The sequence below is a fragment of the Triticum urartu genome, chromosome 6, assembly GCF_003073215.2.
Source record: "Triticum urartu cultivar G1812 chromosome 6, Tu2.1, whole genome shotgun sequence".
Taxonomy (NCBI): domain Eukaryota; kingdom Viridiplantae; phylum Streptophyta; class Magnoliopsida; order Poales; family Poaceae; genus Triticum; species Triticum urartu.
Genome location: NC_053027.1, coordinates 178,920,834 through 178,928,388, shown reverse-complemented (window position 1 = coordinate 178,928,388; position 7,555 = coordinate 178,920,834). Strand labels below are relative to the sequence as shown.

The 7,555-nt window shown below is 48.2% G+C and overlaps 1 long non-coding RNA gene across 1 annotated transcript; it reads left to right on the top strand.

Moving 5' to 3' along the window:
* Window positions 1-3,856: 3,856 nt before the first annotated feature.
* On the top strand, window positions 3,857-6,831 carry LOC125512173. The gene is made up of 2 exons (XR_007285231.1): window positions 3,857-4,620; window positions 6,310-6,831. It is a non-coding gene; the product is annotated as an uncharacterized LOC125512173 (long non-coding RNA).
* The last annotated feature ends 724 nt before the right edge of the window (window positions 6,832-7,555 follow it).

The window sequence follows — 7,555 nt, the reverse complement described above, 5'->3', positions numbered from 1 at the left end:
TCTATACGACCCATGCTCGACCTTTCGGTCTTCCGTGTTCCGAGGCCATGTCTGTACATGCTAGGCTCGTCAAGTCAACCTAAGTGTATTGCGTGTGTAAATCTGGCTTACACCCGTTGTATTCGAACGTTAGAATCTATCACACCCGACCATCACGTGGTGCTTCTAAACAACGAACCTTCACAACGGTGCACAGTTAGGGGGAACACTTTCTTGAAATTATTACGAGGGATCATCTTATTTAAGCTACCGTCATTCTAAGCAAATTAGATGTAAAACATGATAAACATCACATGCAATCAAATAGTGACATGATATGGCCAATATCATTTGCTCCTTTTGATCTCCATCTTCGGGACTCCATGATCATCATTGTCACCGGCATGACACCATGATCTACATCATCGTGTCTTCTTGAAGTTTTCTCATCATCTATTACTTCTACTACTATGGCTAACGCTTTAGCAATAAAGTAAAGTAATTACATGACGTTTATGTTGACACGCAGGTCCTAAATAAATTAAGACAACTCCTATGGCTCCTGCCGGTTGTCATACTCATCGACATGCAAGTCGTGATTCCTATTACAAGAACATGATCAATCTCATACATCACATATATCATTCATCACATCCTTTTGGCCATATCACATCACACGGCACATGCTGCAAAAACAAATTAGACGTCCTCTAATTGTTGTTGCAAGTTTTTACGTGGCTGCTATAGGTTTCTAGCAAGAATGTTTCTTACCTACGCCAAAACCACAACGTGATATGCCAATTTCTATTTACCCTTCATAAGGACCCTTTTCACCGAATCCGATCCGACTAAAGTGGGAGAGACAGACACCCGCTAGCCACCTTATGCAACTAGTGCATGTCAGTCGGTGGAACCTGTCTCACGTAAGGGTACGTGTAAGGTCGGTCTGGGCTGCTTCATCCCACGATGCCGCCGAATCAAGATAAGACTAGTAACGGCAAGTAAATTGACAAAATCGACGCCCACAACAACTTGTGTTCTACTCGTACATAGAAACTACGCATAGACCTAGCTCATGATGCCACTGTTGGGGATCGTAGCAGAAATTTAAAATTTTCTACGCATCACCAAGATCAATCTATGGAGTAATCTAGCAACGAGGGGAAGGAGAGTGCATCTACATACCCTTGTAGATCGCTAAGCGGAAACGTTGCAAGAACGCGGATGAAGGAGTCATACTCGCAGCGATTCAAATCGCGGTTGATTCCGATCTAAGTGCCGAACCACGGCGCCTCCGCGTTCAACACACGTGCAGCCCGGTGACGTCTCCCACGCCTTGATCCAGCAAAGGGAGAAGTAGAGGTTGGGAAGACTCCGTCCATCAGTAGCACGACGGCGTGGTGGTGGTGGAGGAGCGCGGAACTCCAGCAAGGCTTCGCCAAGCACTACGAGAGACGAGGAGGGACAGAGGTAGGGCTGCGCCAAGAGGGAGAGGATCTCGTGTGTCTTGCAGCCCCCAATACCTCAAGTATATATACGGGAAGGGGAGGGGCTGCGCCCCCATCTAGGGTTCCCTCCCTAGGGGTGGCGGCAGCCCCAAAACCCATCTAGGGTGGCGGCCAAGGGGGGAGAGACGGGGGGCGCACCTAGGGTGGGCCTTAAGGCCCATGTGGACCTAGGGTTTGCCCCCTCCCACTCTCCCTTGCACCTTGGGCCTTGGTGGGGGGGCGCACTAGCCCACCTGGGGCTGGTCCCCTCCCACACTTGGCCCACGCAGCCTTCTAGGGCTGGTGGCCCCAGCTGGTGGACCCCCCGGACCCTCCCGGTGGTCCCGGTACGTTACCGATAGCACCCGAAACTTTTCCGGTGACCGAAACGGGACTTCCCATATATAAATCTTTACCTCCGGACAATTCTGGAACTCCTCGTGACGTCCGGGATCTCATCCGGGACTCCTAACAACAATTGGTAACCGCGTACATACTTTCCCTATAACCCTAGCGTCATCGAACCTTAAGTGTGTAGACCCTACGGGCTTGGGAGTCATGCAGACATGGCCGAGACAACTCTCCGGTCAATAACCAACAGTGGGATCTGGATACCCATGTTGGCTCCCACATGCTCCACGATGATCTCATCGGATGAACCATGATGTCAAGGATTCAATCAATCCCGTATACAATTCCCTTTGTCTACCGGTACGATACTTGCTCGAGATTTGATCGTCGGTATCCCGATACCTTGTTCAATCTCGTTACCGGCAAGTCTCTTTACTCGTTCCGTAACACATCATCCCGTGATCAACTCCTTGGTCACATTGTGCACATTCCGATGATGTCCTACCGAGTGGGCACAGAGATACCTCTCCGTTACACGGAGTGACAAATCCCAGTCTCGATTCGTGCCAACCCAACAGACACTTTCGGAGATACCCGTAGTGCACCTTTATAGCCACCCAGTTACGTTGTGACGTTTGGCACACCCAAAGCACTCCTACGGTATCCGGGAGTTTCACAATCTCATGGTCTAAGGAAATGATACTTGACATTAGAAAAGCTTTAGCATACGAACTACACGATCTTGTGCTAGGCTTAGGATTGGGTCTTGTCCATCACATCATTCTCCTAATGATGTGATCCCGTTATCAACGACATCCAATGTCCATGGTCAGGAAACCGCAACCATCTATTGATCAACGAGCTAGTCAACTAGAGGCTTACTAGGGACATGGTGTTGTCTATGTATCCACACATGTATCTGAGTTTCCTATCAATACAATTCTAGCATGGATAATAAACGATTATCATGAACAATGAAATATAATATAATAATAACTAATATATTATTGCCTCTAGGGCATATTTCCAACACGAGCCTTGTGGTTGCGGCGCCATGGCCGGCGACAAGGGCAGGGCGCCGCTGGTTGAGGACGTGGCCATGGAGGTAGAGGTGAGGGGCCCGTGGTGGCCGCGAACTACACGACCACGCGTCACCGAACCGCATCGCGTGCCCCGGCGCACTTCAATTCTGTTGCTATTGTGGACACGCTTGGTGGCCATGGCTTTGGCCGTTGACCTCGTCGTGTCGATGGCGGTGAAGGGGATCATGGCCTGGGAAGGAGGGAAGGGAGGTGAGATGGGGCGCGGTGGCCATGGTTGTCAGCGGAGGTCGGAGACAATGCGCTAGTCTTCGTCTGGCCATGGACAGAGAGGACGACCCTTGCCGGCGCGGGGGGCAGGCCCCCGCCGGAGTCTTGTTTCAGATTTGTGGCGGAGCCATGGTGGTCCGAGCCACTGGAGGAGGGTAGGCCCCATCGGGGTAGGGGTTCGCCGCGGGGTTCCGGCAAGGTCGGCCCTGACGAGCGCGGCCACCGATGGGGGAGGAGGCCATGGAGAAGGTGGTGGGTTGTGGGGCTCCGGCGAGGAAGAAGGTAGGGGTGCAGGGCCCCCGGCGGGGAAGAAGGTGGGGGGTCGGGGGTGGCCATGGCCCTGTGTGTCGGTTGTGCGTGGGATTAGAAGGTGGGCATGGGAGGCTGGTGGTGCGCGGGGTGGGGGTGGGAGAGGCGGGGGTCTGGTGGTGGTGGGGTGGGGCGCTGCGGGGGCCGCCGGTTGTGGGAGTGGTGGTGGGCGGCCGGGCTTGTGGTAGGCGGTGGTCTTGTGGGGCACCGATGCGGAATGGGAGGGAGGTTATGCCCTCGGGGCTTGGGAAGAGTGGTGGGTCGTGGGGGTAGGCGGAGTAGAAGGTGTTATCAGAATAAGACTCGTGTTACTAGAATAAGACTCTTAAAGGTGTTATTAGAATAGACACACCCCCAATATATATGACAGGAGTATTCTGTTACTAGGAACATAATATTATTCAGTTACCATCGGTCCCCATAAAGCGCGACGTGCAGACCACAGTAGAAACTTCAGGACCCGCCCCCAACCTAACCCGCCTCGTACCGCCGGAGGCAGCCGTCGCGGGCGAGCGAGCGACGGCGGCAGCCGGAGCGAGGGAGCCCGCGGCGCCATGACGGGTCGCTCCTCCGACCCACGCGCTGACGCCGGCCGGCCGGCCGGCCGCCCCCCGCCTCCAACCTTCGACGTCGCGCCGCGCCGCGCCCCCGCCCTCCCACATCCAGAGACCCGCCGCGCCCCCCGCCCGACTCCCTCCCCAGCGACGCGCCGCCGCCCGACCTCCTCCCCGGCGCGTCGCCGCCCGGCTCCCTCCCCGGCGACGCACCTCCAGACTCCTTCTTTCCCCGCCAATGTATGTTGCGTGACCCGAGCGCCCAGCTGCAGCATACGAGGTTGCGCGCCGCCGCCGGACCAACCGTCCCCGTCAGGATCCCCCGCCTCCCACCGTGGCTCCTCGCTGCCACCATGGGATCCCAGCCGACAGGCTCCCCAGAGTGCCCCGTGCCCGGCCGCCTCGCTTCCATCACCGGTCGTCGCCCCTCCACCATGCCTCCTCCCACAACCCCGATCCAGATCCAGCGACCTCCACGAGGATGCATGTCAGTCTCGCCATGGTCACATTGGTAGTCCAACTGGTCGCCCCATGGCCGGTCGCTCAAAGTGCTGCGTATAGGCCACCCCGTGCTCTACCCCTGGGCCTGGCTCAAACTTGAAGCAAAGGAGATGAGATGCTACAAAAAAGGTACACATGCTAACAGTAGTTTTACCTTCCAGTCTTTACTCCGCTCTTGTCTGAAGTTTCTGAAAGCAAATCATTAACTTGAAACTCCCCACCTCTTCAACGGGTCTAGCCATAGCTGCAGGCAGCAGAGGATAAAAAATGAATGGATTAATTGGAACAAATCACACATAGGCTATGGGCTACAGATCACACACATATTAGCAAAATGTGCTATGGATTAGATTGATTGATACCTCCTAGTGTAGTATTTCTGTAACTATATTTGGTCTGCACTTATAGGATTTAGGGAAGTACTGCAAAAATGTCTTGCATTTAGTTACAGAGGTAGTGTCTGATAAACAACATCAGTTCTCATATAAAAATTAAAAAAGTGTCTTAAGTCCACCTTGCAAAACAACATAAGTTTTGTACAAAACAACAATCTCTCACACACAGTACAACAACTTCTTGTTACTTCTATGGAGGTACTGACCTCATAATTTTTTTGGAGCAACCACTGACTTGAGAATTACACATGGTGCTCACTACATTCCCTCAACCTTGATTGTCTTGCAGTGCTTATAAGTTTAATTGTGAACAGAACACTTTATTTCTTTTTTTATACTCAGAATAAACCTTGTGAATGTCCAGATCAGGGAAACAGGAGGGCTCACCAACAAAAGCCACTAAAAAGTATAGAAATTTATAGGGGTGGGTGAAGTACAAGAATACAAAAAGTTAAGAGTTGAGAAAGCGAAAAAGTTCAGAGGCCTCTTCCATTCACAAACGCACGCCTCTGTAGAGAAGGCAGCAAGTGCTCTCTGTGATATTAATTTGATCAAAACTGAACAAGGTGTTCCCATTTTAACTAAGTCTTCTCCATTATTTCTATGATACATCTTGCATAGATGATAGTACATCTGCAGTTTTTTGTGAAAAGTTGAGACACTGAACATGTCTACTGCATGTTGCATATGTAGTAAGGTCAGGTTGTACTGTTCACTTAGTATTATATTTTTGAAAACTCACCCCAAAACAATTGCTGAGATGTATTACATAGCCTCATGCCAACATAACTATAAAAATATGCATTAAGTGAATATGTGTTAGAAAAGTTCAATTCAACAGTGCACTTAAGTTCAATACAGAATAGAATACGGAATTGGCAACTTATCCTCCGGCAGCCGGTGATGATCCCCTGCCACCACTCTGCCTCCTCCCTGATGGTGCTACGTCACCACCGTGTACAGGCAGTTCTTAGCCATCACCCCTGTCCGTTCAATGTCACCGATGTGGACGCGTCCCACTCCAATGCCATGGCTTATAATTCAACAGCAAACAGTGGCAATTTTCAAAATACTTTTAATAGTTCAATTACATAAGAAAAACATAAGTCCACTCTAAAAAACAACAGTAGACGCAGAAAGTTCAATTTTGCTATATGTGATCGGTATTGTAGATGTGTTCTTTTGTGGTAAAGATTTCGGCACTAAACTATGCAAACAATTTAAAAGTACTCAAGTCCAACTTGCAAACCCGTAGCGGTCCTATAGTGCAACATGCATCAAATTCAAAAATAGCAAACCTGACTTGAAGTAGTGTTTGTAAATTATAATTAATAGAACTCTTATTTCTCACCCTTTTAATTGCTGGCTAATTCTTGTAAAAAGTAGTGGTTAATCTTGCTAATTACTTTGATGTGATGCCTAGGTGGTCAGTCCAGCTCCTGCAACCAACACAGGTCGTTGCCCCTTTTGCCACAACGGCAGGAGCACGAACACGAGTGTGGTCGTCCTCAACCAGTTCCTCACACGGCCTCCGCGCAAGCCCTGCTCATGTATGCTTACACCAAAAGTAAAACTCTTGCTACTCTCCTCATACTTGCACTTGCTTATTTTCTAAGCACTAATCCTATTGCTTCCTCTTGGGGAAAGGGATCCCATGTTGAAGCTATCTTGGTGCTCACACGCTGTTTATATTCATCACCATAGTGTACGAAACATATGAAAACCATTCTGGCTTCAGAGAAAATATAACCAGTACATGTGCAATTGCACGAGAAGTTCCCTTATGAAAGTTCCTTGTAAACAAACCACATGAAAGTTCAGCGAGAGAAACTTTGTAAGTTCAAGATGGCTATAGAAAAACTTTGTAGGTTCAGATGGGTATAGAAAACTTTGTAAATTTATTTTCTCAATGTACTTATGATGTCCAGTTTCTTTTTTTAGTTCAGTACAATTTCTAAATTTCATTCAGTTCAATTCTCATTTTTTCCAGTTTCCTGAGTTCAAGGAATTTGACAGTCTTTAGTGTGTATATGCAAGTTCCAGTTTTCCTGTAGATGAAAATTACCCTTGAATGCAATGTGCTAATTGCTCATGTATGATTTTAACCTTATGATTGTGTAGAACAGTGAAAGGTTTAGATGGCTGAGATTGGTCAAGTTCCTTTCTATTTCAATTGGTCTCCAAACTGCATAACATGTACTTTGCTGATGTGGATTTGACAATCATCAGGGAAGAATACCTCTACCTATGGCAATGACGTGTAACATCCCAAATTTTCAATTTGGAATGTTATACATTAGAGCATCATGCATATCATATTTTATTTTGCATTTTGGTTGATTCTAGAAATTCTACGCAACTCAATGACCCACGGAGAGAGTTGGGGATTTCGTTATTTTCATATTTGAGTTTTTTCAAATTTTGAGAATAGGATCATTTGATTTTATTTATTTTATCACCAATTATTTCTATTACAAAAATATGAGAGAGGGAATAAAATGACTTTCCCAAAGTAAAGAAATATTGAGGATTTAATAATAAAATCAAATAAGATTTTATTTCGGAGTTTTTCGGTGTTTTATTTGAATTTAGGAAAAATGTGCGTTTTTTAAAATTGCATTTAGGGCCCAAATAAATGTTCACCTTGTGCGGCATGATTTTAGAAGTCC